Source organism: Engystomops pustulosus, chromosome 1 (genome assembly GCF_040894005.1).
Source record: "Engystomops pustulosus chromosome 1, aEngPut4.maternal, whole genome shotgun sequence".
In the NCBI taxonomy this organism is placed as follows: Eukaryota; Metazoa; Chordata; class Amphibia; order Anura; family Leptodactylidae; genus Engystomops; species Engystomops pustulosus.
In genome coordinates, this window is record NC_092411.1 from 139,247,347 (window position 1) to 139,275,319 (window position 27,973).

General features: G+C 42.2%; 1 protein-coding gene across 1 annotated transcript in view; it reads left to right on the forward strand.

Annotated features, from left to right (window-relative positions):
- The first annotated feature begins 9,532 nt into the window (after positions 1-9,532).
- Positions 9,533-27,973, forward strand: part of LOC140133870 (stimulated by retinoic acid gene 6 protein-like) — an 89,583-nt gene continuing 71,142 nt past the window's right edge. The window contains exon 1 of the mRNA XM_072154538.1: positions 9,533-9,762. The gene's annotated coding sequence lies outside the window, so the exon portion shown is untranslated. The remainder of the gene's footprint in view (positions 9,763-27,973) is intronic.

The window sequence follows — 27,973 nt, forward strand, 5'->3', positions numbered from 1 at the left end:
ATCAGGACAGCGGTTCTCAACCTGTGGGTCGCGACCCCGGCGGGGGTCGAACGACCAAAACACAGGGGTCGCGATTCTACTACGTTTTTGCCGCGAATCGCGGCAAAAACGTAATAAAACATGTGTGTAATAAGAACTGACTGCGACCTGTCGGCTGCTGTATGCAGGGGAAAGCTTGAGGACCTGTGGTGATGTCATCATCACATGACCCTCCAGCTTCTCCTCTGCACAGACTCCCGCGGAACAGGCTACTCTACTCACAGTGAGTAGAAACTAGAACTTGAAGCAGCAGGGGACACACACCAAAACTGGGGGCAGGAACGGGGGAACTAGAACTGGGGCAGGAGGGGGGGTTCTAGTAGTGGGGGCAGGAGGTGGGATGAAAACTAGGGGAGCTGCAGTTAAGCAGAAGTCTGGCAGCTCAGAATTCGGAATGAGGAGGTGGAGGAGGAGAAGCCTGAAGACTCCTCTGTGTGATACCAGGGCTGCTGCAGACACCACAGGGAGTGTGACAGGGAGTGTGATGGTATGTGACATGTATGGATGTGTATATAGTGAGTGTAAGGTATGTGCAGGGCCATTCTAGCATATTTGCTGCCTGAGGCGAATATTAAAATGCTGCCCCCATCCCCGCCCCCCCCCCCCCGCTCCCCCCCCCCCCGCTCCCTGTTAAGTAAATGCTGAAAACTTTACTAACAAGTAACATCCCTACAGACAGCTCCCTGACACTGTGTGACTGACTACAGGTTCTGAGAGGCATTAGTGGCATCTAGTACCTTATAGATGACAATCTCTGCCATCAGGAGGACTTTATTCCAGGTTCTCCAATCCATGACGTATCACTGCTGAATTCACAGCCAGATATCTTCAGCTCTGTGCAGCATCTCCACCCGGCATCACTAAAAATACCACAGTGACTTACAGTATAAAGTCTCCTGGATAACAACACTGTGCTCCTAATTAATATATACCCCTCACAACACAACTAACCGCACTCTCCCCAAATATAAAACATCCCTTCCTTATTATATATATTCTACTGGAATTATAGCATGCACAGCACATCAATATACAACACCCCAATTTATTAATACAGACCCCTAACATTTGGTTTACATGATGCAAAGTAATCCTAAGTATGGTATCCTATAACTAATATATATCCCACCCTGTTATTATGTTACATGTGAATTTATATAGAGTGCTACCCTGATTAATGTAAATATATAGCACCCCCTAATGAATATATATATATTTTATTTTTATAGCCCCCCCCCCAGTATAAACAGTATCCAGCCCCATATAAATATATGCAGCCCTCCCCCAGAATAAACAGAATACGCCCCCCCCCCCATATAAATATATACAGCTCCACAGAATAAACAGAATACGGCCCCCCATATAAATATATACAGCCCCCCCCCCAGAATAAACAGCATCTGGCCCCAAATATAAATATATACAGCCCCCCCCAGTGTAATAAGAATTTGGCCCCTCATAAATATATACAGCCCCCCCAGAATAAACGGAATCTGGCCCCCCATATAAATATATACAGCCCCCCCAGAAAAAAACGGAATCTGGCCCCCCATATAAATATATACAGCAGCCCCCCCCCCAGGAAAAATTGGATCTGGCCCTTTATAAATGTACACTGGCCTCATATAAGCATATACAGAAGATATACTAGTACCACTACAACCCCCCCCCCCCCTGATACAGGAGTAATCGCCCCCTAATATATATATGGCCACATATAATTGATTGGACAGTAAAAATAATAAAACTTCTACTTACCTCCGGGCAGGGTGGTCCCACGGCGCGCGGCTCCCGTCTTCAGGCGCCTCTTCTGGCAGCCTCGGCTCCGCTGAGTGACACAGGCGGCGTTACGTCATCATCAGCCGCCTGTGTCACTGCACTGTACGGAGCAACGCCAGCAGCCGGAAAGGCGCTGTGTCGCTCCGCATGTAAATCGCTCCTGTTTCTTAAAGAGACAGCTGCGATTTACGTGGAGGGCGATTCGGGCGCCGACGAATCGTCCGCATTGGAGCGGCAAAATGCCGCTTTTAAAGAGGTCCGCATTCTGCCGCCCGAGGCGAGATTTTCATCTCGCCTCATGGCAGACGCGGCCCTGGGTATGTGTGATGATGTGTTTGCCTGCATGTGTATCTGTATGTATCTGTCTGTCAGTGTTTGTGTTTGCCTCCATGCTTGTATGTAGCTATACTTGCTGCATGTGTGACTGCCTGTATATATGGCTTGCTGCATGTGTGACTGTCTGTTGGTTTGTATGTACATGAGAAGGAGAGAGGGTTCTGTGTCAGCAGTGATGTGTATTAGGAGGTTCTGCAGCAGCTGAACTGCGTATTATGAGGTTCAGCAGCAGCTCAGGGGTGTATTATGAGGTTCTGCAGCAGCTGAGTTGAAGCTTCAATTTTATTACTTGGCAGAGGGGAGGGGTACACATGTTTAGTCTCGTCCTGTCGGTTAAATGACCTCAAAACTGCCCTGACCATGATACGGCTGTTTGGGATGATAAACTAGGGAATATTTCGGGGAACAGGAGACTGTTTGAGATTCAGAATTTTAAATACTGTCACGTGAGTTCACTGCAAAGTGGCCCCCTGAGGCTCTGTTGCCCAGGGGCCTACTAAAACCTGGAGTCGGCCCTTGGTAGGAGGGAGGGGGAACTAGAACTAGGGGGCAGTATTATGGCAGTGATATTCTGGTACACAGGTGGCAGTATTATAGTAGTTATATCCTTGTATATAGGGGCAGTATTATATTAGTTATATTCTTGTATATAGGGGGCAGTATTATAGTAATTATAGTCTTGTACATAGGGGGCAGTATTATAGTAGTGATATTCTTGTACATAGGGGCAGTATTATAGTAGTTATATTCTTGTACATAGGGGGCAGTATTATAGTAGTGATAGGTTTGTACATAGGGGGTAGTATTATAGTAGTTAGTCTTGTACATAGGGGGCAGTATTATAGTAGTTATATTCTTGTACATAGGGGGCAGTATTATAGTAGTTATATTCCTGTACATAGGGGACAGTATTATAGTAGTTATATTCTTGTACATAGGAGGCAGTATTATAGTAGTTATATTCTTGTACATAGGGGGCAGTATTATAGTAGTTATATTCTTGTACATGGTTTGGGGTCACCGCAAAATGAGGAACTGTATTGCGGGGTCACAGCATTAGAAAGGTTGAGAACCACTCCAGCTTCCTCCTTGCACTCATCAGCGGGATTCTTCCCGGCTCCACATACCAATATACTGTTGCAATCCATCTTCCCATCTGAGGCGATATCCCCAGCCAGCAGCCCTGGGCCACTAGCAACTTACCAAGCGGCAGCCACTCTGGTACATCCACAACAGCATGATGCTGCATCGATATACGATATAGGTAACAGTGGATACAGATGCCTCCTACACAGATTAGTGAGGTACAAGATCTCACCTGTTCCCTATCAGTTTCTACATCCCAGTGTGTTATACAAAGGGAACCTGTCACCACCTTTGCACATATACAGCCAGTGACAGGTTCCTATAAAGCCCTATTAACTGACACCCTTCTTTTAGCTAAAATAGTTTTGCTTACATTCAGATAGATCACCTTTTACTTTATATAACCTGGTATCAAAGCGAACGTGTCCTCATTCAGCCCGACCCATCTAATACTCCAGAGTGACATCATCTCAGGTCCTTTAGCCTCTTAAAGGAAACCTACCATTTGATTTGATGCAGCATGAACCAAACATACATTGAGAATGGTGTTGCTACACTAATGCAGGATCATATCTTGTTTAATTATATAATTCATGACCTTGGGAAAGCTGGGACAGACTGTCTTAACACATTACACGGAAGCTTGGAATTAAAATGGCTGCTAAATAAAGCATGACTAATCAAGCACTAATCAACCTGAGCTGAATAACTCATACACAGCAGCTGGGGGATGGTGCAGCAATTGATTATTCTTTCTGGCAGGAAGGTAACTGCAGGAGATGATGATGCAATCAGAGAGAAACTCTCCTGCTATGAGAAGCAGCAAAGCAAGCGCCAGAGCAGATATTGAAGCCACAGAGCTTCATTATCATAATGTTATATCTGCAAAACCACTCAGCACAGGGATTAGCCAAGATATGATCCTGCATCAGTGTAGCTACAGCATTCTCAAGGTATGTTTGCTTCATACTGCATCAAATCAAATGGTAGGTTTCCTTTAACAATAGCAAACTGTACCCTATACATGTATCTGCCAACATGAAGTCACAGCTTCTTCCATGGACTTCTACCACTTTCCATCTTCCATGGAGGCTGCTGTGATCTCATGTGATTACATGCAATGTGTACAGTTTTCTATTGTTAGAAGGCTAAAGGACCTGCAATTATGTCACTCTGGTCACATGTCATGAATGTAACACAAGGCAACGTGTAAAAAAAATGACACAATATTTCCCATCTGTACATAGAGCGTTATATGTCTGTAGTTGAATATTAGCAGACAGTCCCTCAGTTCAAAGAGGCGGAGCAGTGATTTGAAGAGAAACAGAGCTGTCAGTCACAATAATGGGTAATAAGGTGACAGCTATGGCAGGTTAAAGAACACCCGAGCTCACAGTCGCTTTTTACTTGAAAAAGGAATCCTTAGAGATTCCAAAACGCCTTGTGTAACTGAGACACCAATAAAAAGTATTTTGTGAAGATTATTACGAATTCCTTTGACTACCAGTTTGCGCCGCAGTGACAAACACCTTATTACTTATTGCACTTGACCCAGACCGGTGTGGCTACTGTGTTCTGACGATCCTTTCAACGGGCAGCACCAATTGTTACCCTTCTTAAGCTTCCTACTAGTGTTGTGCCTGGTATTAGCACAACTCTCCCTGGTGAGCCTTATTCTAACCACCCCACCAAAATCTTTTTTTTTGTCTACAAAATGCTACTCTATGAGAATTTCTGGCCTTTCCTTGTCCTCCTTAATAAAAGATTATATTCCTGTATGGTGTGTATACACTGGTAGCGAGATACTATACTAGCACCTCTGTCCCCAGTTATACTGTCTTATAACCTGTGATAACAATTGCCTGAAAATGTCTAATAACTCTGCCTTCTCTAGTCTCAGGTGTATTTTCTGTATATATATATATATATATATATATATATATATATATATATATATATATAGATACAAAGAGGTGAGGCAGCACTCGGGAAAAGTTATGAACTCGGGTGCAATTCCCAGGACCTGAACCAAGGTCCATCAAACCATAGAACAGCAAAAAAAGGCAGCACTCAGAGATTTGTGGAAATCAGAAAAACATACTCATTTATTCACACATGTGTCAAGGCTACGTTTCGGCTCCTTGCATCTGGAGCCTTTCTCAAGCTTGAGAAAGGCTCCAGATGCAAGGAGCCGAAACGTAGCCTTGACACATGTGTGAATAAATGAGTATGTTTTTCTGATTTCCACAAATCTCTGAGTGCTGCCTTTTTTTGCTGTTCTATATATATATATATATATATATATATATATATGTGGATCTTGCTGCCATCTCTCGGATATGGTGGGCGGGTATTCTGCAGCTCCAATATACTGTGCATAGCTCTGCCACTGCTGCTGTCAGGTATGGAGAGCATCTAACCTACAGATCCTACATGCTGTAAATCTGATTTTACTTTACCACCTGTGGTCAGAGCATAAATCCTGCCATGTTTAATTTATTATGGATCTTCTTAAATGTTATCACCTCTTTCTTTCAGGTGTAAGGAGTACCAACCAATTTTACCTATCTGTGCTCTCAGCATATATACTGTGCATAGCACTGATCTCAGGTGCGAGTAGCCTATGTCCTGTGGTCCATATAAACTATATATAGAACTGATCTCATGTGTAGAGAACAGGTGTCTTCAAGTACCCATACTTGTTGTGTAGCTCAGGTATAGAGCATATAACATATAAAATGTTGAAGTTTGTGACGTGGAGGTGGACAGCTAAAATTTCTCCACCTTCCTATATACAGGCGGTCCCATACTTAAGAACACCTGACTTACATACGACCCCTAGTTACAAACGGACCCCTGGATATTGGTATTTTATTGTACTTTAGTCCCAGGCTACAATGATCAGCTGTAACAGTTATCAAATGTATCTGTAATGAAGTTTTAGTCCTAATATTGATTCTTATGACAAGCCAACATTTTTAAAATCCAATTGTCACAGAGACCAAAAAAGTTCTGGCTGGGATTATAATGATAACATATACAGTTCCGACTTACATACAAACTCAACTTAAGAACAAACCTACAGACCCTATGTAACCCGGGGACTGCCTGTATATATAAAAGTAAAATTTAGCCACATATATCTATATATACCCAAAGAAGCGTACATATATATTTTTTTTACCAGTGTTGTGGTGGTGGGAGGCACAGCTTTGGAGCAGAGCACCGGATGGGGAGGGGTGCTTTGCGGTGAAGCGCATGTGATCGTTAATGAACTTCTGTTTTGCATTGTTTATATTTTCAATGGAAAAATATGCAAATGGTCCCACCGCCGGGCATTTCCAATAAGTTTCTGAATGCAATGTAAAAGCCACACCTAAACCCTAAACTAGCAGACTCTGGCCATTTTTGATTATGTGTTTGCAATGGAAATCTATTGGGAAGAATGCATCACCCAACACATATGTGGTTTGTAAGTAGCAATGTGTTTTGCCTCATATCATTAATAGTAATGTCAACCACGTCTCAAATACCACACGTATGCTGCTACTTAGATAATTCATTTACATGTCATGATGTTTTCTTCACAATTAAAAATGCAAAGTGAATGCATCATGTGAACACAACCTGAAGCAGTTTAACGCTTACAGTGGATCATCGTAGAGATTATATAGAGGACAGAGTGTTCTCCTAATCTTTCCTTCCAACTTCTGGTTTTGGCTTCAAAAATGCTATAAGAAATCATGATTCTGAAGTTCAGGAATCTCCAGGCATTTCAAATTAATTAAGACATTACATTTTTTCTTTCCTTAATAGATCTGTATATGTTGTGAACTCAGTTGATGACTTGGAACTTTTATTAATATGGTTAACCAGGGTGTGTTTGTGAGTTTTTATTTTAATAAAATATTTTTTTAAATGTGTTGGGTTTTTTTAACTGGCATGGGAGAGCCCAATAACTTTGGGCTTTTGTACCACAGTAATATCAGGCTGCTACTGCTTTATTGTGGATAACTGGTTATAGAAAATGAAGGGTGGGGCATGAATGGGCGTGAAGGGCGGTGCAGCAGGCCGGGAGTGGTCTGGGGCGGGACGTTACTGTCCCCGCGCCGGTGCACTTGCTGCCGCCGGCGACTTTTAAATTCTACACCAGGCCCTGCCCAACGGCACATGAGCACCAGCGTATGATAAATGCCACCCAATATATTAGGCATTTAAATGATTTTTGCGATAAAAACGCAATTTTAACTCTGCACCAATTACTTTGCATTAGATTTTGACCAGCATGTTGGGGGTTAAAATGCTCACCAGACCTCCAGAATAATTCTTTGAGGGGTGTAGTTTTCTAAATGGTGACATCTTTAGGAGTTGTTTTGTTGCTAAAATGGTCTACCACAAACCCAATAGCAATAATTCTGTTCTGGACATCGCTGTGCTACAAAACAGCAGTTGACATCCACATGTCTGGTATTGGGGGATGTATATTTACCTCAAATTCATTATGAATGTGTCCATTTTAGTACCAAATGAGAATAATCTTATTCAAAAATTTAAAATTTCAATCCATTTTTGTTTGCTTCCAGAGAAAGAATTAAAGGTTTAACAGACTTCTCAAATGTTGATTTGAATAGTTTGAGATGTTGGGTTCATTAAATGGTGTTACTTGTGGGGGTATATAGTACATAAGCTTTATAGGGCACCTCCAACCAGAAATGGTCAAAAAAGATCTGAGAAGTTGCTACTTTTAACTTGAAACCTTCTCACATCTGTAAAAAATAAAATGAAACATAAAACAAATAATGGAAGTAAAAAGAAGACCAATGGCAAAAAGTTTCTACAAAAAAAATTGTGGTATGACTTTTTGTCTAAAAAGTAGAACATTTGAAACTTTGAAAATTTTAATTTTTTTTCAGTTTTTTCCTAAATTATTGAATGTTTACCCCCCAAAAAAGAAACTTATCACCGAAATGATACTACTAACATAAACTACAATGACTAACAAGAAAACAATCTCAAAATCCCAGGGATATCTTAAAGTGCTGAAAAGTTATTACCACCAACAAACAGGCTGCGTCCTTAAGGAGTTAAAGATCAGTAAGAGAGCGATGTTTTAAAACTTGTCTGCTGTACTGCCTCTGAAGAACCTGCAAATGCATCACATTCTGGTTATATTCTTTAAAGGGGAAAGTGGCATTCAGCCCTAACGAAGACCTGAACCTGTTGTTGTTCAACATGGCTGAAGAATACTTCGGGGGAAACTAGATTGTGTGGAGTGGTTTAGGTAAAGCCATATAGTTGATGACCACTATTTGCAATAGGCTGCACCCAAGCACCAATGTTCATATAATTAGGGAGTAAATAACATGTTAATTCATTGTAGGCATCTGTGATTGAACATGCATTATAGAAGAATAGAGAAGACTATAGAATTCTGCTCATTAAAGGGGTTTACCCACAAAAGAAATTTCTCACATTGCTTCACAATTTTACTAAGTTTTATTGCTATTTTAGTTCCTATCACTACCTTGGCTGCTCAGCGCAAAATCCATAAGTGTGGATAGTGACTCTCTAAGCAGACACATTATGACTCATCTAGTCCTGTGGGGTGACAATGTGGTTACATTATCAGGTGTACATACACTTGCATCTGACACTGTAGTAACACACTGACACTTAGAGAAAGAGATGTGACAGATCAGAGATTCATGAGATTACACAGAGGCATGACAAACGGAGGCTTACAGACGTGATATGTGCCTGCATCCCTCTTACCCCGGATAACTTATCTCCTTGTAGTTTGTAGTTTGCAGCCTCTCTCTCTGCTCACGATCTCCTGGCAGGAAGTGATCAGTGAATGTCTCTGAGCTCCATGCAGGGGGCATGGCTACAGCCACAAAGCAGAGAGAGACAGAAATATCAGCTCCACAGCCGTCACACAGAAATCCAAGATGGCTGCCACCCAACCCTAAGTCTCAAGTTACAGAGTCATGTCTGGGGGCAACTGAAATTGTGTACAGCAGGACTGATAGAGACAGGTGGGAATTATATCTGTGAAATTCTGTATTTTTGTTACTAACAGTGAAATAGAGGATGTGTTATTTTGTTATCCTGAGTACATATAAAAAAACTTGTCTTCGTGGAAATACCCCTTTACTGAAGACTAATAGATAGGGAGGTCACATGTTGCTTTAAGTTTCACAATGTTAGACATTACTCATACATAAAGTATCAGGAGACTATTGATATGGCTTAGTAAATATTTGACAGTCTGTTTACTCAGTTATTACACTGTCACCAGGAACAGCAAGGAAGAAGTCAGTCCTTGGTGTTATTAACTTTTGGAGACACGGATACTAGGCTCCACTGAGTCATCTGACTTCAAAAAGACAGGATGTGTAGTGTGGTTTATTTTTTTGGGATGAGAGTTACTTTGTAAAATATCTATAGATACAAACATTTATCTGTGGCCTACTATTAACAAGAAGAGTTACTGCTTTGGTATACTGTCATCGTGCATGTAAGGTAAGCTCTGTTATCATTTTTATTATTACTTCATTTATATTTAGTTTCTAAAAATCTAGCAGTGGTAGAGCAATTAATGACCAGCCAGCAAGGTGAGATACAGCCAGTGGTCAGAGCTGGAGGTCAGGATATAACGGTAACAGAAAGCAGGCAAATGACATGTAGCCAAAGTTCAGAGGTCAGTGGCCAATATAACAAAACAAACGTGAAACTGTGCAGTGAATGTATATCCTTGGCCTTGGGTGTAAGGCAGGGGTAGGGAACCTATGGTTCGGGAGCCAGATTTGGCTCTTTTGATGGCTGCATCTGGCTTAGAGACAAATCTTTAATAAATAGTGATCAGCAATCTGTGAGTCCAAGACCCACACAGCGCTAATCACTGGACTTAGGCAATGATGGTACCACTGCCTGCGTTGCCCCAGGGCCGGTTTTAGACAATGTGGGGCCCTGGGCAAAACTAAAAGTGGGGGCCCCCAAATAAAACTACTTTATGAACAGTCACATTCACTAAGATGCTCCTTTAGCCCTGCACAATAATAACACTTTGTAGTTTACATACAGTAGTATGGTAAGACAATCTGTAACATGGTACAGTAGGATAATTTTATAGGAGACAGACAGATGATAGGTAGATATGAAAGATTATCTAAATTTATAGATAGATGATAGATTTATATATGCATAAATATATAGTAGATTATATATAGATAGCTAGATAGATGATAGAAGGTAGATAGATATGAGAGAGATATAGACAAATAGATAGAGTAGAATAGAGATAGAAGATTGATGGATAGATGAATTATTGATAGATAGGAGATATATAGGTAGGTGGGGGCAGGTGCTGGGGCTACATGGGGGCATGTGCATATGTAAGGTGTTGAGAGAAAGATTGAGAGAAGAACAGCATTTTTGGTTAAAAGGAGATTTTACAAGCATGGCAACAGGAAGGTGTTTTTGGTTGCATCTATAATATTTTGAATATCATTGGGACTTTAAAGAAAACCATAGGGATGATGTGACCCACAGTAAAATTGAGCTTGACACCAGTCGTCTAGGATTTAGAGGTCTGCAACCTCTGTATTTCCTAAAGTTTTTCTATAAAACACCTAAAAACTCACTACACATAGGTAAACTTGTCTGTAATTGCAAATAAATATGGGGCGGGGGGGGGGGGGTGCGAAATGCATCAAAACACATGCATTTTAACCCTTTCAGGACCTGGCCCTTTTTTTGTTTTTTCATTTTCATTTTTCACTCCCCATGATCAAAAATCCATAACTTTTTTATTTTTCCATGTACAGAGCTGTGTGATGGCTTATTTTCTGCGTAACAAATTGCACTTCATAGAGATGGTATTGAATATTCCATGCCGTGTACTAGGAAGCAGGAAAAAAAATTCCAAATGCAGTGAAATTGGTAAAAAAAACGCATTCTTCCGTCTTCTTGTGGGCTTGGATATTACGTCTTTCACTGTGCACCACAAATGACATGTCTACTTTATTCTTTGGGTCGGTGCGATTACGGGGATACCAAATTTATATAGGTTTTATAATGTTTTCATACATTGAAAAAAATTAAAACCTCCTGTACAAAATTTTTTTGGGGGATTTTGCCATCTTCTGGCGCTAATAACTTTTTTATACTTTGGTGTACAGAGTTGAGGGTGGTGTAGTTTTTTGCCGATTTTGATGATGTTTACAATGTTATCAATTTTAGGACTGTTCGACCTTGTGATCACTTTTTATAGAATTTTTTTATTTTTTTAAATGACAAAAAAAGTGCCATTTTCGACTTTTTCCGTTACGGGATTAAACACAGTGAAAAAAACGTTATCATATTGTGATAGATCAGGCATTTTCGGACATGGCGATACCTAATGTGTTTATGATTTTTACTGTTTATTTATATTTATATCAGTTCTAGGGAAAAGGGGGTGATTTGAGTTTTTAGGGTTTTTTATTATAATTTTTTTTTAAAACTTTTTTTTATTTTTATTTTTAGTATTTTTCAAACTCCCTAGGGTACTTTAACCCTAGTGTGTCTGCACGATCCTATCATATACTGCCATACTACAGTATGGCAGTATATGTGTATTTTACTACTCATACATTACAATGTGCTGATAGCATATTGTAATGCATGGGCTAACCCGAAGTAGCCTCGGGTCTTTGTGAGACCCGAGGCTACCATGGCGATGGATCGCCGCTCTCCGATGACGTCACGGAGAGCGGTGATCCTCAAAAAGATGGTGGCGCCCATGCCGGCGACGATCAGCGGGTGTTACCGGTAAGCCTTTGCTGCAATTACGTCACGGGTCGTGAACGGGTTAAACACATGCATTCTCTATATATGCATTTTCAATCATCATTATTATTATTGTTAAAAAGTAAAACATAATATAATAATAATTAGTTTATATAGTGCACAACGATTCCACAGCACCACACAGAACTTGCCAAATCGGTCCCTGTTCTCAATGGGGCTCACAATCTCATTAACCTACCGGTATGTTTTGGAGTGTGGGATGAAACCAGCAGGACTCAGAGGAAACCTATGTTATTTTTTTTATAGTTTTAAAAACACAATGCAAATGTGCCATGTGAATGCAGTCCTCAAAGGGCACAGGAAGCGCTGAGGCTCTCCAGGCTCCATGGAGCCTGGAGCCCCTCAGGCTCATATGCATACAACCCTTTATCTTGCTGGTAGATGTCCTTTAAACAGTTTTTTATGCTTTTCTCTAATTTAGCAGGGCAGACACATTGATTCAACAGATTTCATCTGGAAAGTCAAACACTGCACCAACAGAAGTATCACAATTAGATGCATTTTGAATTAAAATGCAACAAGTGAACACATCCTCAGAGTGGTGACAGACAACTCCCACATCAGCCAATTGTTGTGACATTTAACCCCCAGGCGCACCACGACGTTATACTACGTCCCCGGGGCTAGATGCTTAGCGCACCGGGACGTAGTATAACGTCCAGCTTCTGTCTATCAGCTGACACCGTGCTGTAACACCGCGATCGGAGCCGACTCCGATCGCGGGTGTTAACCCCTTACACGCCGCGGTCAAGCATGACCGCGGCGTGTAAGGGTGTTCCTGCTGTGGATCGGATCCCCCGTGCCGCTTACCGGGGGATCCGATCCTCTCCTGGGCAGCTCCGAGGACTGGCATGTGCCCCGGAGCTGCCCGGTCTCCATGGCAGCCAGACCACTTCCGGGTCTGACTGTAAACTGTCTGAGCATGCGCGGGCATGCCAGACAGATTACACTGCTCTACAATAAAATAATATTGTAGAGCAGTGTATTGAACTTAAACCAGTGATCAGAGCATCACTGGTTTAAGTTCAAGTATGTATTAGTAAAAATATGCAAAAACAGTTAACACTACACATTATAATAAATAAAAAATAAATACATAAAATATAAGCCCCTAAAATGTCACTTTCCCATAAAAAAAAACGTAATAAAGTATAAAAAACATAAAAACACAAAAAAAACCAGCATATTTGGTATTGCCGTGTCCGTAACAATCTGCATAATAAAACAGAATTATTACTGGACACGCACGGTAAACGCCGGAGGAAAAAAACGCAAAAAACGTTCCGAAAAAAGATAATTTTTAATTAATACCCTATAAAAAATGCTCTAAAAAGTGATTTAAAAGATTTTATGCACTCCAAAATAAGACCACTAAAAAGAACAACTGTTCTCGCAAAAAATAAGCCCCTAACAAGATTTGTCAGCAAAAAAATAAAAAAGTTATGCATATAAAAAGATGGTGATGCTAAAATGAATAAGATTTTCTCCAAATTAGTTTTTATTCAGTACAATTGAATAAAATGCACAAAACCCCCACATATTTGGTATCCCTGCATCCGTAGCAATCTGTATAATAAAACAGAATCGTTATTAGATCCGCAAAGTGAACCCCGTAAAAAACAACCTAAAAAAGCTCTCTGATAAAGATGATTTTTTATTAATGCCCTTTAAAAATGCTCTAAAAAAGTGATTTTAAAAAGTTACACAATCTAAAATAAGACCACTAAAAAGAACAATCATTCTCACAAAAAATAAGCCCTTAAACAGATTTGTGAGGTGAAAAATAAAAAAGTTATGCATATGAAAGGCGGTGATGCTAAAATTAACAACAATTTTGCCAAATTACTTTTTATTCAGTAAAAATGGGAAAAAATAAAAAATATATATAAATGAAGTATTTTCATAAACGTGGCGACCCATAGAATAAAAATAATATACTATTTTCATGGTATGGTTAACGGCCAAAAAAAAAAAACACATAAAAATTTTCCTAAAAATTGATGATTTTCATTTCCTCCATCAACACAGAGTTAATTAAATCTCACCAATTAACTATAGATTCCCCAAAATTATGTACCAGAAAAGTGCATCTCATGTGGCAAAAGAAATAAGCCCCTATAGGTCCTCAATAAAAAAAGGAAAAAAATTATAGCTTGTACAATGTGACATAGCAAATCTGATTTGGATGGCGCCTCCTTCCCTTCTATGCCCGGCCGTGCGCCCATACAGCAGGTTATCACCACATAAGGGGTATCAGTGTACTCGGGAGAAATTGGGTATCAAACTTTGTGGAGCCTTTTTTCATTTAATCCATTATAAATGTTTAATTTTCCACCCAAAATGAGTGTATTGTGAAAAAATATTACAATTTGCAGACTCCACCTCCATTTTGTTTTAACCCCTATAAAACACGTAAAGGGTTAACAAACTTCTTAAAAGTGGTTTTTCATATGTTGAGGGTTGTAGTTTCCACAATGGGGTAATTTATGAGTCTCGCTATTATTTAGGCCTCTCAGTGTCAATTAGAAATTGAGCAGGTCCATCTAAATACAGGTTTTGGCGATTTTACAAAAAATTTGAAAAATGGCACCCAAATTCTGAGCCTCATAACATTCTAGTAAAATATGTGGAATCTTAAAAAAACATGCCAACATAAAGCAGACATTTGGGAAATGTAAGTTATAAATTTATTTGGGTGCTTTGACTATCTGCATCAAAAGTAGTGAATTTAGAACGTTGAAAATAAAGAATTTTTCAAAATTTTTGCCAAATTATGTTTTTTTTTCATAACTAAACGCAAAAGATTTCATCCAAATTTATAAACTAACTTGAAGTACAATGTATCACGAGAAAACAATCTCAAAATCCCCTGGATATCTCATAGCGTTCCCACGCTATAACCACTTATAGTGACACAGGCCAGATTTGAAAAATGGGGCCGCGTCCTTTAGGCCAAAAGATGCTGAGTCCCGTAGGGGTTAATTTGTTTTGAAGCATTTATCAACAAAGTTAAATGTGAATGTAGGAGAAGATTATTTGTTATGGGTGGCATCAACATTAATGTTCGAAAATAGGGTATGTGAGAGGATGGGTGGCAAGTAAAATGTAGCTTTTTTGTATAAAATTAAAAGGAAGCAAAGACAACTCAAATGATGAAAACACAATGGCTTGGGAGAAATCTGGACAGATGGTTCAACTAGTACAGCATAGGGCACAACCATCTCTTATTGTCAGTACAGTATTATAAAAGGTTATCAACCATTTGGTTTCATGCCTTTAGAATCCTGTAGCTACGCTGATGCAGGATCATATCTTGTTTTCAGGACAGAGCGTGATCATAATGAGGCTCTGTTGCTCCTGTGGCTGCAAAACCAGGCACCTGGTGCTCCCCTATTACCCTAAGTATGCATGCTTGAAGTCTGCATAAGGATATCTCATCCAACCCACCCTTAACCCTTCCTGAGAAGTGGTGATGTCACAGAGTGCATGTGCACTCATCCTGGGTAGCGCGCAGTGAAAACGCTCTGTTCTAAATGAAAAAATATATACCTAGTTCCAATGTTTGCGCACAAGTCAAGATCCTTCTGGGCTTAGTAACTAAAGAAATCCTTCTAGAATTCCTGTAAGGAGCTTTTAATTTCTTCTCTTTAGACAATCCCTAGCCATGCCATGGGACATTGCCTCTACTCTTCAGAGAAGGAGAACAATCAAAGGCTTATTGTTTTTTAATTCTCAAACTGATAGCCTAAAGATCATGGAGAGTGGATGAAATGACTGAATGGAATAGGCAAGGTTATGAAATGGAGTCAGATGCTTAAAATATTGAAAACTTGTGTGGGTTGAGGAAGGAAGACAAATAAAAATATTCCAGCCAAGATTAAAGAATTTCTGGTTGGGAAGCCCTGATGTCAGCTACAGTAGACAAGGTAGATCTTGCAGATAGATTTCTGATCCTCATATCCTGTCCAGGATGTATACATACCAGTGGGAAAAGCAGGGTTCTAGAAAAGGGAAGTGAGAGTCCCTTGTTGTGTGGATAGTATACTTCTAATCAGATAGGAATCCCAGTTAGTCAGGTATGCTGATGCCAAGAAGGAGTCATATACCTTGTGTGGAAAAGAGCCTAAGATAGTATGCCGAATGAGAGCCATGCCAAATGAGAGTGTTTAAAGGACACTTGTCATCAGGTCTGTGTCACTTGTCCTGTCACCTCTACCTAATGGAGCAGCTCACAAGGATCCCATCCCAGCCTTTATCTAGTCAATTCATACATTAATCATTATAAAATCATCTTTTCTTTATTATGTAAATGAGGCTGGTCACATGGTCAGAGGCAGTGATGTCACCCCTATTCCCCCTCACCTCGCCCCCCCTGCTCATGCCTGTGTGTAATGTATAGTAAAGCATTGCTAGTGTCTGTGCTTTATCTGCTGACATGCTGCATCCTCCTAATACACAGAGACAGACATCAGCTACACAAGTACCTGACATGTTCTGCTATAACATGGCTGCATCCTGGAGCTGTTGTATCTCTCCTATACACACACGGGCTGCAGGGGGTGTGGTCACCAGCAACCACATGGAGTAGCCATTACAGCATTATACAGGCTGCCAGTCAAGCACTGGGGGTGTGGCTGTGCCTCCCACTCATGAATAAGCTGGACAGCTTGAATATGCTAATGACTCATTGGACATTTCACAGGTCATTTGCATACAGCTTTAGGACCTCATTGCTTACGTTTACAGGCATATAGAGGGACACTGAAGGGATAGAGGCAATGCTTTCTAATGGCAGTTTATGAACATCAATTTAGATTAGGGGGTTATTTTGCATGACGGGTTCTCTTTAAATAGGAAGCTCCAAGGTGTGAAAGAAAGTGTCTGTAAAAGTTATATTTTTGTGTACATTAAGTGTTCATTTTTAGTACATTAACATGCCCAAACCACAATAGAAAACAATTCACATATAATTCTCAACACTCAACACAAATCAACACAAAAATGGTCCATTAGGGACCTCACTGAAACCCATTAGTCTAAAACGTAAAAAGAAGTGAATTATAGCTCTCTATATATGAACTTCAGGGTAGTGGGTAGTGGGTAGTGGGTTAAAAATCTACAACTAAACAGTGCTGTCTACATATTAATAGGCTGTATCGATGGAGGAAGCCACCGCACCCAGAAGTTTAAATTCCAAAAGTCTTTTTTCACATATAACCCAGGCATAAAAAACACAGCATTTCAATTCCCATTGAATTTTTATCAAGCATATTTATAGGCTGTTTACATTTGCAAGTAGAGGGGGAGATATTTTCCCTGTGTACTCTCATACACTAATAGGGACGTCCACTAGAGGTCACTAATCTTCTATTAGTAGAGTTAGCAACTATTCAGTCACCATGGTAATTTTGTAGCTCTTTTCTATCAATAACAATATTGCTGTCTAATTCACACAATAGTGCCACCACTAATGGTAACAATCACTCAGATTCAACTGTCCAATTCACACTATAGTGCCGTTATTAATGGTAGCAATCGCTCAGAGTAATACTTTGGCTATATCCACATGAATGTATGGGGGACGTATATACGTCCCCCATACATTGCAATGGCCTCACGGCATGTCCTATCTTTCTCCGGAATACGACGCAGTGCGCTATATATTCCTACGGAGAGGGGTGGGGGTGAGCGGCACCACGGAGAGGGGCACGGGTGTTCCTGCGATCCAAGACATGCATCACAGAAACACCCATTAAACACAGATCGACAGTTCTTACAGTAAAGACAGTTCCTCATGTACCCAACTTTCCACCATATGTTTTGTATGAACCATATATATTTATATATAAATTGAGGTGAAATATACACTCACCGGCCACTTTATTAGGTACACCATGCTAGTAACGGGTTGGACCCCCTTTTGCCTTCAGAACTGCCTCAATTCTTCATGGCATAGATTCAACAAGGTGCTGGAAGCAATCCTCAGAGATTTTGGTCCATATTGACATGATGGCATCACACAGTTGCCGCAGATTTGTCGGCTGCACATCCATGATGCGAATCTCCCGTTCCACCACATCCCAAAGATGCTCTATTGGATTGAGATCTGGTGACTGTGGAGGCCATTTGAGTACAGTGACCTCATTGTCATGTTCAAGAAACCAGTCTGACATGATTCCAGCTTTATGACATGGCGCATTATCCTGCTGAAAGTAGCCATCAGATGTTGGGTACATTGTGGTCATAAAGGGATGGACATGGTCAGCAACAATACTCAGGTAGGCTGTGGCGTTGCAACGATGCTCAATTGGTACCAAGGGGCCCAAAGAGTGCCAAGAAAATATTTCCCACACTATGACACCACCACCACCAGCCTGAACTGTTGATACAAGGCAGGATGGATCCATGCTTTCATGTTGTTGACACCAAATTCTGACCCTACCATCCGAATGTCGCAGCAGAAATCGAGACTCATCAGACCAGGCAACATTTTTCCAATCCTGTACTGTCCAATTTCGATGAGCTTGTGCAAATTGTAGCCTCAGTTTCCTGTTCTTAGCTGAAAGGCATTTCCGCCCACAGAACTGCCGCTCACTGGATGTTTTTTCTTTTTCGGACCATTCTCTGTAAACCCTAGAGATGGTTGTGCGTGAAAATCCCAGTAGATAAGCAGTTTCTGAAATACTCAGACCAGCCCTTCTGGCACCAACAACCATGTCACGTTCAAAGGCACTCAAATCACCTTTCTTCCCCATACTGATGCTCGGTTTGAACTGCAGGAGATTGTCTTGACCATGTCTACATGACTAAATGCACTGAGTTGCCGCCATGTGATTGGCTGATTAGAAATTAAGTGTTAACGAGCAGTTGGACAGGTGTACCTAATAAAGTGGCCGGTGAGTGTACATGCAAAACACTGTTTGATACCCTATACCTCCATTCTATTTAATCACCACCATCCTATTGAACCGTATCCTCAGTATCCTCCTTCCCTGCCATAAGAAATGGGAGAATGCTTTGTTCACTATTAGAATGTCTGCATGCCGCAGAAGGAAGGGCAGGATCTGTAGACGGTATAACAGCTTTGACTAGTCATCTCTTTTTGAGACTAAATAAATCTAATTATTTTAATCTTTCCTTATAACTGAAATCCTCCATACCCCTTTTCATTTTTGTGGCTCTTGGTTGTACCATCTCCAGCTCAGTGGAATAATCTTTATAGACTGGTGCCCAGAACTAGACAGCATATTCCAGGTGAGGCCGAACCAATGCCGTGTACAGTGGTAATATTACATCCCTATCACGAGAGTCCATACCACTTTTGATACATGACAACATCATGCTGGCTTTAGAGGCAGCTGGCCTTAGTTGTCGCCTGTCACTGTGGGCCAGTGTTAGTATCCAGAAGTCAGTGGTGTTATCCTGACGACAGCTGCAAACAGTTTCAGCCTGAAACTAATGCTATATCACAGTGGTAGCGAACCTATGGCACTGGTGCCAAGGGCGGCACTCAGAGCCCTTTCTGTAGGCACCCGGGCCATCACCCCAGAATGAAGTTCACCAGACAGAACTCAAAGAATCTGCCTGCAGAACCTTCCTACAATGATAGATGGATTTGCCCTCCTCCTTTCAACTGGGTTGGTGTCCTTGGGAGGCTGAAGGATTGAATGTTGTCAATGAACAAGGAGAAACACATTAAAGTACTGCACTGGCACTTTGCAATAAATAAGTGGCTTTTGGTTGAAGTTTGGGCACTCAGGCTCTAAAAGGTTCGCCATCACTGCTATATCAGGTCAGGTGCGCAGCCATGTTTGGGACTACAACGCTGACCTCTGTATGCTGTATTATTTTTAAAGGCCCCTGTGCCATATATAAAATGAATTCCTGGACAACCCCTTTAATCCTCTGGAACAACCCATCTAGATTTTGGTGCCCTTTTTAATATCTGTGCTGGTATCATAATCAGTCAACAAGAGGTGACTGAGGATGCGCTGACTAGCATTGTTTTGTCTGGTCTGGTCTATTTCTTCCTAGTAGCTTTCATTCATTATACACCACACCCTGAAGTCTCCTTTCTGGTTCACCTTAAATTCAACTTAAGAACAAACTTCCGGACCCTATCTTGTACGTAACCCGGGGACTGCCTACATTGTCTGCTTATATCTGGTTTCTTATGACCCCTTGGCTTGTCTTCCTGGTTATCCTATCACTTGTCCTATAGGTTTTTGACTTGGCTATGATAACTTTTTTTATTCTTTTGTTTGCCTTGTTCTCATCTGTTGTTATTAACATAGAATTAACGAGTTGACGCTCAGCGTCCAATATATCGGATGCTGAGCGCGATGACTTGAGCCGATCTGAGCCGAACCGGCATCGGTAAAACGTGGGGTGCCGGCTGTAACAAATAGCCGATACCCCAGTGTAACACCCACGGTCGGAGTGTGCTCCAATCGCGTGTGTTAAACCCGTTAAATGCGATTGGAACCCCAGAGATGCCTTCAGGCACTGCCAGTAAGATGGCGTCTGTGACGTCATCTTACAGGCACAGTATCAGCCTATGCATGTGCACAGGCTGACACTGCTAATACTCTGCAATACATGAGTATTGCAGAGTATTATCATGAACAAGCAATCAGATGATTGCTTGTTCAAGTCCCATGGTGAAAGTAGTAAAAAAAAATTGAAAAAAAAAATGTTTTTCAATAAAAAATAAAGTAATAAATCACTAAAAATGCCCATAAGCCCCATAACATATAAAGAGACATACAATGTTAAAAAACATCTAAATCATGACACAAGCCCCACATATATAGTATCACCGCATCCGTAACAACCCGTAGAATAAAACTAAATAATTATTGAATGCCGTTAAAAAAAACCTGTTAAAAACCTGGCAAAAATTATTATTTTCTCCTATTGAATCCCACAAAAAATAGAATAAAAAGTGTTCAAAAAAACATATGTACTCCAGAATGATACTTTTGCAAAGTACAACATCTCCCGCCAAAAACAAGTCATCAACCAGCTCTTTAGCCACAAAAATTTAAAATGTTAAGCCACTTGGAAGACGGCAATGCAAAAATGATAGATTTTTCCGACATTAGGGTTCTATTTGGCAAATTTAGTAAAATGTAAGAAAAAATATTCATGTATGGAACCCGATAATCATATTGACCCATAGAATAAAGATAACATGATTATTAGGATATACGGTGGACATAAAAAAAAAAGGAAAAACTCCAGTACAGAATCGATTATTTTCTACTCCTGGCCTCAAAAAAAAGTTCTAAATTTTCAACAATAGGGGATACCAACCCCAAAATGGTAACAATGGAAAAAGCATTTCATTCCGCAAAAAAAATTCCATCACATGGCCCCAATAACGAAAAGCGAATATTTTATAGCCTACAAAAGGGGCCAATGAGGAAACTAAAATCCTGGAAGCTGCAGGGCGCTCCTTCCCTTCTGCGCCTCGCTGTGCCCCATAAAACAAGTCATGGCCACATGTGGGGGGTCTCTGCACTCGGGAGAAATTGCAGAACAAATTGTATGGTGGATTTTCTCTTTTTATCTTTTGGAAATGTGGAAATTTGGGGGCTAAATGAACGTATAACCGGAACAATTTGACCATTCTAAATTTCACCTCCATTTTGAAGATCTCAAAGGGTTAACAATCTGCCTAAAAGCTGTTATTGATAGCTTAATGGGTGCACATTTGAAAATGGGTTAATACTTAGGTGTTTTTTGATGCTCAATATGTAAAATTTCATTCAAAACGGGATTTATCCCCAAAATAGTCAATACTGAAAATACGGAAAATCGCTATTCGATTTGTAACGCTGCGTGACATCAAAATAAATTATCCAGACATTTCAAAAATTTTGAAAATGTAAGGTAGACATATAGGAAATGTTATTCAGCAACTTATTTAGGTGGTAAATCTATCTGCTTGAAAACGCAATGATTTAGAATTTTGACAATGGCAAATTTTTCAAAAAAATCATAATTTTTTCTTTTTTTTTTTTTTGTAAATAAACGCAAAACTTATCAGCCAAAATTTACCACTAAAATGAAGTGCAACATGTGGGGAAAAAACACTCTCAGAATCGTTTTGATAAGTAACAGTGTTCAAAAGTTTTAACCAGATAAAGCGACGCAAGTCAGAATCAAAAAAATCGGGCTGAGCCTTAAGCTTTAAACTGGCTATGTCCTTAAGGAGTCAAGGTGGCATTGTTGCCTAGTTATTGGTGGGTTTCAAGGCTCAAGGCTGTGTCTGTCTTTCTATTCCCAGCCTGCCTCTTACACAGGGCCGGATTAAGGTTGGTGGGGGCCCTTGGGCGCAAAATCTGGTGGAGGCCCCCACTAAGTGTAGCGTACACACAGGTCCTCCTGCTTCCTTTCCACTATCCCAGCAGTAACACAGCTACATACAGCCGCCTCACCCCAGTAACACTGCTACATACAGCTGCCTCACCCCAGTAACACAGCTACATACAGTCGCCTCACCCCAGTAACACAGCTACATACAGCCACCTGGCCCCCAGTAACACAGCTATATACAGCCGCCTCATCCCCAGTAACAAAGCTACATACAGCCGCTTCATCCCCAGTAACACAGCTACATACAGCCGCCTCACCCCCAGTAACACAGCTACATACAGTCGCCTCGCCCCCAGTAACACAGCTACATACAGCCACCTCATCCCCAGTAATACAGCTACATACAGCCGCCCCCCTCCCAAGTAATGAAGCTACATACAGCCGCCTCATCCCCAGTAACACAGCTACATACAGCCACCTCACCCCCAGTAACACAGCTACATACAGCAGCCTCACCCCCAATAACACAGCTACATACACCCGCCTCACCCCCAGTAACACAGCTACATACAGCCGCCTTGCCCCCAGTAACGAAGCTACATACAGCCGCCTCATCCCCAGTAACACAGTTACATACAGCCGCCTCATCCCCAGTAACACCGCTACATACAGCTGCCTCGCCCCAGTAACACAGCTACATACAGCTGCTTCATCCCCAGTAACACAGCTACATACAGCCGCCTCTCCTCCAGTAACACAGCTACATACAGCCGCCTCATCCCCAGTAACACAGCTACATACAGCCGCCTCATCCCCAGTAACACAGCTACATACAGGCGCCTCATCCCCAGTAACACTGCTACATACAGTCGCCTCATCCCCAGTAACACAGCTACATACAGCCACCTCGCCCCCAGTAACAAAGCTACATACATCCGCCTGACCCCCAGTAACACAGCTACATACAGCCGCCTCATCCCCAGTAACACAGCTACATACAGCCGCCTCGCCCCCAGTAACACAGCTACATACAGCCGCCTCGCCCCCAGTAACACAGCTACATGCAGCCGCCTCGCCCCCAGTAACACAGCTACATACAGCCGCCTCGCCCCCAGTAACACAGCTACATACAGCCGTCTCATCCCCAGTAACACAGCTACATACAGCCGCCTCACCCCCAGTAACACAGCTACATACAGCCGCCGCACCCCAGTAACACAGCTACATACAGCCGCTTCATCCCATTAACACAGCTACATACAGCCGCTTCATCCCAGTAACACAGCTACATACAGCCGCTTCATCCCCAGTAACACAGCTACATACAGCCGCCTCACCCCAGTAACACAGCTACATACAGCCGCCTCGCCCCCAGTAACACCGCTACATACAGCCGCCTCGCCCCCAGTAACACAGCTACATACAGCCGCCTCGCCCCCAGTAACACAGCTACATACAGCCGCCTCGCCCCCAGTAACTCAGCTACATACAGCCGCCTCGCCCCCAGTAACACAGCTACATACAGCCGTCTCATCCCCAGTAACACAGCTACATACAGCCGCCTCGCCCCCAGTAGCACCGCTACATACAGCCGCCTTTCCCCCAGTAACACAGCTACATACAGCCGCCTCACCCCAGTAACACAGCTACATACCGCCGCCTCACCCCAGTAACACAGCTACATACAGCCGCCTCGCCCCCAGTAACACCGCTACATACAGCCGCCTCATCCCCAGTAACACAGCTACATACAGCGGCGACAGCACAAAACATATATATATGTACATATGTATATATATATAGTATATATATATATATCATATACACAGTATATACAAAAACCACATCATTCACATATATATAAATGTACAAACATATATGCTTATATAAATATATGCGTGTATAAACACAGTGCATCTATACACAGTATATACACAGTAGATGAATATATACACAGTATATACACAGTAGATGAATATATACACAGTAGATGAATATATACACAGTATATGCATATATACACAGTATATACATATATACACAGTAGATGCATACATACACAGTATATACATATATACACAGTAGATGCATAAATACACAGTATATATATATATACACAGTAGATGCATAAATACACAGTATATACATATATACACAGTAGATGCATATATACACAGTGTATACACATATACACAGTAGATGAATATATACACAGTATATACATATATACACAGTAGATGCATAAATACACAGTATATACATATATACACAGTAGATGCATATATACACAGTATATACATATATACACAGAATACACATATGCACAGCATATACATATATACACATTTACACAGTAGATGAATGTATATACAGTATATACATATATACACAGTAGATGCATATATACACAGTATTCACATATATACACATATAGACTGTATATACATATATACACATATACGCTGTATATACATATATACACATATACACTGTATATACATATATACACACAGAAAAACACATATGTATATACTTACCTGTTAGGGTTGACCGGGTGCCTGTTTGTTCGGCCAGGTGGGGGGTCTTGCCAGTGCTTGTTCGCCAGGGGGGGGGGAGTCGGGGTCGGTTGCTTATTCGGCCGGGAAGGGGGGGGGTTGGCGGGTGCATCTTCGTGCCGGGGGGTGGGGGGTGCTGGGGTTTAAGCAGGGAGCGGGGGAGCCGGAGGCGGTGTTGAGCGGGGAGCGAGCGGAGCGGGGGTGGGGAGCGAGCGGAGCGGGGGGGAGCGAGCGGAGCGGGGGGGTATTGAGCGAGCGGAGCGGGGGGAGGGGAGGGGAGGCGGAGTTGAGCGGGGAGCGAGCGGAGCGGGGAACGGGGAGCCGGAGGCGATGTTGAGTCGGGAGTGAGCGGAGCGGGGAGCGAGCGGAGCGGGGGGGCGAGCGGGGTCGCTTGTCACCTGTGCCAGAGGGGGACGGAGTGGCGGCGGGCGGATCCCCATGCAGCAGGATGAGTGGGCGGGCAGTTTATGCAGGGGCTGGATCGCCGGGGAGGCGCTCACCTATGCCCGGAGGCGGAGGGCGGCGTTCGGCTCATGAGGGGGGGCACAGGAAGTGCGATCTGGTGGGGGCCCCTAGGGGGGGCAAGATGGTGGGGGCCCAGGGGCTCGAGCCCTGGGAGCCCCGCCTATAATCAGGCCCTGCCCTTACAACATGCCTCTACTTTGTAGCAAAATCTAGTATCTGCCTCATATCAGACGTTTTCCAGACACGTAGCCACCAGTTTCGTGAAACATAAATCACTGAATTGTTATTGGCTAACAGTCACATAAACCTCCATATAGAATGCTTAAAATTGTATAAAAACAGCCTAAGAAAGAAAACTCCTTTTTAATTAATATTGTCATTGTTAAGATTAGATAACCTTCTATGTTTGTTATGATAAATTGTACTTGCATAGAAAACTGGAAGCTTGTGGTAATGACAGTTGAGGATTTTTATGAAAATACTAAACTGACATGTTGGTAATTTATCCTTGGCAACAGTTTTTTACTTTTTTTTTATCTCCTCTCTTATTTTTTTTCATCTGTTACACTTTTATTCACACCTCGCTTGTTAAAGACATTGTTGAATTATTGCATCATCTGGAGAATAAAGAACATCATTTTTTCATTGGCTTCTGAGGAGTGCTGCTGCTTTTCTTCTTTTGTGCTGCTGCGGGTACCCAAATACAAAACAAGGTTCCATTAAGGCATTGAAAGTGCTGCCCCCCCTCTACTGTTTAAAGACATGTTAGTAGACAGATTACACAGATGTATTCTGTCAAAAGCAGAGAAGACAGCATCAGTGTGTTCCTAAAGGGGAATATAGAACATGGAATGACCAATACAGGGAGAGGAGGGGAGTTAGACACTCAAGCCCAAAATCCAGCAATCCCTTAAAGGACACCTGTCATCAGGTCTGTGTCACTTGTCCTGTCCCCACTCCCTGTTGGAGCAGCTCACAAGGATCCCATCACAGCCTTTATCTAGTTATTTCATACATTAATCATTGTAAAATCATCTATTTTGTATCATGTAAATGAGGCTGGTCACATGATCAGAGGCAGTGATGTCACCCCTGTTACCCCTCCCCTCTCCTCCCCCTGCTCATGTCTGTGTGTAATGTATAGTAAAGCATGGCTAGTGTGAGTGCTGTACCTGCTGACATGCTGCATCCTCCTAATATACAGGTGAGAGGCACAGACATCAGCTACACATGAATCTGACATGTTCTGGTGTAATATGGCTGCCTGGAGTTGCTGTATATCTCCTAAACACACACACATGCACACACAGGCTGCAGGGGTGCGCCAGCACCAGGAAGCACATCATTATACAGCCTCACATCATTATACTGGCTGTCAGTCATGCACTGGGGGTGTGGCTGTACCTCCCACTCATGAATAGAGTGGACAGCTTGAATATGCTAATGCTTCATTGGACATTTCACAGGTCATTTGCATACAGCTTTAGGACCTCATTGCTTAGGTTTACAGGCATGTAGAGGGACAATGAAGGGATAGAGGCAATGCTCTCTAATGGCAGTTTATGAAAATATATTTAGTTTAGGGGGGTTATTTTGCATGACGGGGTCTCTTTAAACCAGTGGTTTCCAACCACGGGGCCCTGGAACATCTGGCCCCAAGCCTGGTCCAAAACACTGGAACTTTAAAAAGACCTGGGTATTTAACTGTGACACTCCTTTTTACCCCTGGGGCTCCATATTCTTCTATTCTCATATTTACAGCAGTGCGGGCAGAGGCAAGTCAGCACGCTATGATGTAATCCGCTTCATAGCGGGTGTGCAAGGGCAGAGAGCATAGACAAGCCTCTGCCGGCACTGCAGGGAAGCTGAAAAGAGAAGAAGCCGCAGCTATGAAATGAAGAGGAGCGCCAGAGGTAAGTATATGGGTCCTCCAAGGTGGACATTTCATTGGAAGGGAGCACTGCTGGGAACATTTCATGGAGGGGGAGCACTGCTGTGGGCCTTTCATTAATGGGGAAGCACTGCTGGGGACATCATTAGGGGTAGAACTGCTGGGGACATTGCATTGGGGGATTACTGCTGTGGATGTTTCAATTGGGGGCACTGCTGGGGACTTTGCATTGGGGGTGGGGCTCTGGTTAGGACATTGCATTGGGAGGCACTGCTGGGGACATTTAAGTGGGGCGGCGTTGCTGGGGACATTGCACTGGGGGGCTCTTCTGGGAAAGTTGCACTGAAAGCACTGCTGCGGACATTTCATTGGGGGCACTGCTGTGGACATTTAAAGGGGTTGTCCGAATTCTTTAAAAAAAGCTAAAAGTGGCCGGGACAGGGCTGCTTAAAAAAAATAAAGATGTACTTACCTCCCGGTGCCCTCCCGTATCCAGCGCTGCTGCCGCTCCGGTCCGGGTGCCATGTAAACAAACATGGCCGCCGGAGCAGCGCTGGACTCAGTTCCGGCCGGACCCGACAACCTTCCGGCCCCCATACACAATGCTGTGTATAGGGACGGATAGGCGTACCCGGCCACGGCCGGCCGGAAG